Source organism: Mustela nigripes, chromosome 1 (genome assembly GCF_022355385.1).
Source record: "Mustela nigripes isolate SB6536 chromosome 1, MUSNIG.SB6536, whole genome shotgun sequence".
Taxonomy (NCBI): Eukaryota; Metazoa; Chordata; class Mammalia; order Carnivora; family Mustelidae; genus Mustela; species Mustela nigripes.
This window is the reverse complement of record NC_081557.1, coordinates 188,673,829-188,678,805: the sequence shown is the minus strand read 5'-3', so window position 1 is coordinate 188,678,805 and position 4,977 is coordinate 188,673,829.

Below are 4,977 nucleotides of genomic sequence, written 5' to 3'. Positions count from 1 at the left end.
TGATGAACACGATGCAAAAATTCTCACCAAAATACTAGCCAATAGGATCCAACAGTACATTAAAAGGATTATTCACCATGAACAAGTGGGATTTATTCCTGGACTGCAAGTTTGGTTCAATATCCGCAAATCAATCAATGTGATACAATATATTAATAAAAGTAAGAACAAGAACCATATGATCCTCTCAATAGACGCTGAAAAAGCATTTGGCAAAGTATAGCATCCTTTCTTGATCAAAACTCTTCACAGTGAAGGGATAGAGGGTTCATACCTCAATATAATCAAAGCCATCTATGAAAAACCCATAGGGAATATCATTCTCAATGGGGAAAACCTGAGAGTTTTTCTGCTAAGGCCAGGAACATATCAGGGATATCCACTATCACGACTGCTTTTTAACATAGTACTAGAAGTCCTAGCCTCAGCAATCACACAACGAAAAGAAATAAAATGCATCTGAATCGGCAAAGAAGTCAACCTCTCACTCTTTGCAGATGATATGATACTTTATGTGGAAAATGCAAAAGACTCCACTCCAAAACTGCTAGAACTCATATAGGAAATCAGTAAAGTGTCAGGATATAAAACCAATGCACAGAAATCAGATGCACTTCTATACACCAACAGCAAGACAGAAGAAAGAGAAATTAAGGAGTCAATCCCATTTATAATTGCACCCAAAACCATAGGATACCTAGGAATAAGCCTAACCAAAGACGCAAAGAATCTGTACTCAGAAAACTATAAAGTACTCATGAAAGAAATTGAGGAAGACACAAAGAAATGGAAAAACATTCTGTGCCCATGGATTGGAAGAACAAATACTATGAAAATGTCTATGCTACCTAAAGCAATCTACACATTTAATGCAATCCCTATCAAAATCCCATCCTTTTTTTTTTTTTTCAAAGAAATGTAACAAATAATCCTAAAATTTATATGGAACCTGAAAAGACCCCAAATATCCAGAGAAATGTTGAAAAGACAACCAAAGTTGGTGGCATCACAATTCCAGACTGCAAGCTCTACTACAAAGCTGTCATCATCAAGACAGTATGGTACTGGCACAAAACAGACACATAGATCAATAGAACAGAATAGAGAGGCCAGAAATCGACCTTCAATTCTATGGTCAACTAGTCTTTGACAAAGCAGGAAAGAATGTCTCATGGAAAACAGACAGTCTCTTCCACAAATGGTGTTGGGAAAATTGAACAGCCACGTGCAGAAGAATGAAACTGGTCAATTTCCTTATACTACACACAAAAGTAGACTCAAAATGGATGAAAGACCTCAATGTGAGATAGAAATCCATCAGAATCCTTGAGGAGAACACAGGGAGCAATCTCTTCAACCTCAGCTGCTGCAAATTCTTCCTAGAATCATTACCAAAGGCAAGGGAAGCAAGGGCAAAAATGAACTATTGGGACTTCATCAAGATCAAAAGCTTTTGCACATCAAAGGAAACAGTTAACAAAATCAAAAGACAACTGACAGAATGGGAGACATATCAGATAAAGGGCTAGTATCCAAACTCTATGAAGAACTTATCAAACTCACCACCCAAAGAACAAATAATCCAATCAAGAAACGGGAAGAAGATAAGAAAAGACATTTCTACAAAGAAGACATCCAAATGGCCAACAGACACATGAAAAAGTGTTCCACATCACTCAGCATCAGGGAAATGCAAATCAAAACCACAGTGAGATACCACCTCACACCAGTCAGAATAGCTGAAATTAACACATCAGGAAATGACAGGTGTTGGCAAGGATGTAGAGAAAGGGGAACCCTCCTACACTGTTGGTGGGAATGCAAGCTAGTGCAGCCACCCTGGAAAAAAGTATGGAGGTTCCTCAAAAAGTTGAAAATAGAGCTACTCTATGACCCAGCAATAGCACTATTGGGTATTTACCCTAAAGATACAAATATAGTGATCTGAAGGGGTACGTGCACCCAAATGTTTATAGCTGCAATGTCCACAATAGCCAAATGTTGGAAAGAGCCTAGATGTTCATCAACAGATGAATGAATAAAGAAGATGAGGTATATATATATACAGTGGAATACTATGCTGCCTTCAAAAGAAGCAAAATCTTGCCATTTGCAATGATGTGGGTGGAACTAGAGGGTATCATGCAAAATGAAATAAGTCAACCAGAGAAAGACAATTATTATATGATCTCTCTGATATGAGGAATTTTGAGAGGTAGGGCAAGGGATCGTGGTGGGTAGGGAGGGAAAAAATGAAACAAGATGGGATTGGAAGGGAGACAAACCATAAGAGACTCTTAATCTCATGAAACTGAGAGTTGCTGGGGGTTGAGGGAGTAGGGATAGGGTGGCTGGCTTATGGACATTGGGGAGGGTATGTGCTGTGGTGAGTGCTATGAAATATGTAAGCCTGATGATTCACAGACCTGTACCCCTGGGATAAATAATACATTATATGTTAATTTTAAAAATAAATTAAATTTTTTAAAAAATAGATGGGTTGGAAAGCGATAAAATTAGATATGAAGTAAGGACTGATTACAGAAGATCTTTCATGATAGTCTAAAAAAATTGGACATCATTTATAAGAGGCATTAAGAAGCATGAGATTCTTCAAGAGGAGAGTTACCTGAGAAGAACACCATGTAGCATGGCTTAGAATGGAGAGACTGGGGAAAGACAGGGAGGGGTCCCCAGCAGGCACCTCAGCATGAGGCAGTGAGCACTTTCTCTGACTAAAGTGATAACAGTAGGAGACAGAAAGAAAGAAGGGATACTGTGAGAACAAAATGAATAGGGCTTAGTGAAAGCCTGATAGAGGAGACATTTAGAGAATAGGTCTGTGATGTAAGAATTTGTGCCCAACTCATTAACATATCCCCATTCTAGGCTCTATTAATGACTGACTGACACATCATACATGCTGTAAACATGTTTGTCAAATAAATTAATGAGTCATCTAGCTACCAGCCCAAGCCCTTCATTTTGCCCATGAGAAAACAGGTCCTTAAGGTTATGTGAATTAACCAAAATTATTTGCGAGCAAGAGAATCTAAACTAAACCCCCAAATTCTGACAACTATTCCAGAATTTTTTCTGCTATTACTTGTTCTCAATTCAGAAAATCTTGGGGGACTATAACATTGGTAATATCAGTAACAGAAATTGAGATTTGGAGAGAGATTACTGGGCTTCTTAGATAATATTAACTTGGTTTTAGACATGTAAACACTGATGCGATGAAAGAATTCTAACTAGAAATGGTCTGTAGGAGGTTTTCAATCCAGGATTAGAGTAAAAGTGAAAATTAACAACTAGAGATAGATATATTTGAGAATCATAAAATAGAACTATAAGTTGAAGGCAAGAGAAATATATTTTTGTAATATCATGAATAAGAAATGTTTTTGGTTTCCCATTACTTTAAATATTTTTTAGTGTACTGAAGAATTGTTGAACAAGCAAGGCACTTAACGGCAATCAGTATGTTAATGGTATTGGAATCACTTCATTTGCTCATGTTAATCTTGATCTGCCTGCATACACAGTGATTCAAAGAATGCCGCATTGGCTAGGCTATATTGGTGCCCTCTGAAAACATTGCCAGGGTTCCAGATCTGTCTCTGTGGGTCCTATTACCATCTTTATTCTGTGCTTTAATTAGATCTTGTCAATTATTATTTTCAAAGGCAAAGCAAAAAATCTTAAAACTTTTCTGAGATTTATAGAACATGCCTATGCTATAAATGAAGCAGAGACTGTGGAATTTTTGGTGCTTCATCATTCATGAATCAGCCCACATATCCGCTTATCTGAGAAGCCTTGCCTAAACCCTACCCGTGATACTTATGCCTGTCCCCTTTAAGCAGTTAGTCATTCTGTTCCCGTTCCCTCATTCTTTCAGTACTGTAAACATATTTCAGTTATAGTATATGGCATGTTGCTTTTTAACTGCTCCTTCACTAGTCTTCAACTAGTGACTGTGTGTGTCTACAAAAGTGGAATTTTTTATTTCAAGTTTTTATTTAAATTCTAGTTAGTTAACATATATGATAAAACTGGCTTCGCATATTGAATTTAGTGATTCCTCACTTACGGATAACACCCTATGCTCATCACAATAAGTGCCCTCCTTAATCCCCATCACCCATTTAGCCCTTTCCCTGCCCAACTCCATCAACCCTCAGTTTGTTCTCTACAGTTAAGAGTTTCTTATGGTTTGCTTCCTTCCCTCTCTTTTCTTTTCCCTTCCCCTATGTTCATCTGTTTTGTTTCTTAAATTTCACATATGAGTGAAATCATATGAGAGAGAGAGAGAGGGCACACAAGCGTGAGAGCAGTGGGGGGAGGGGCACAGGGCTAGAGAGAGAGAGAGAATCTTAAGCAGGCTCCACACCCAGCACAGAGTCCCACACAGGGCTCCATCTCATGTCCCTGAGATCATGACCTGAGCTGAAACCAGAGTCAGATCCTTAAACAACTGAGCCACCCAGGTGCCCCAAGATTTCGTTCTTTTTTGATGGCCGAGTAATACTCCACTGTGTGTGTGTGTGTGTGTGTGTGTGTGTGTGTGCTGCAACTTCTTCATTTATCAATCAATGAACATCTTTTAATTTTTCCCATTTTCATGACATCAGTGCGGGCACATAGCAAAAATTCAATTCCCTCTGGTAAAATCTTTTAATATCTGGGCATCAGAAGAATCAGATAATCAAGGTTCATCTAGCAATTTATTGGAAGAAGAAACCATGTCCACACAGATTCATTTAGCAAGATGAAGAAATTATTTACCTATCATAGAAACCTCCATCAGGGCAAACAGCTAGGGAGTGATAATGAGCATGGTGTATGTGGAGAGAGGAAGTTGATCTCTTTGAAGCAGAAAAACAGAAGTTGGATGGGAAAGGGAGATAAAGTTGGGTAGGGTGGGTGGGATCAAATTGTGGAGGGGTATAAATGAAAGTTTCCTATCACTAC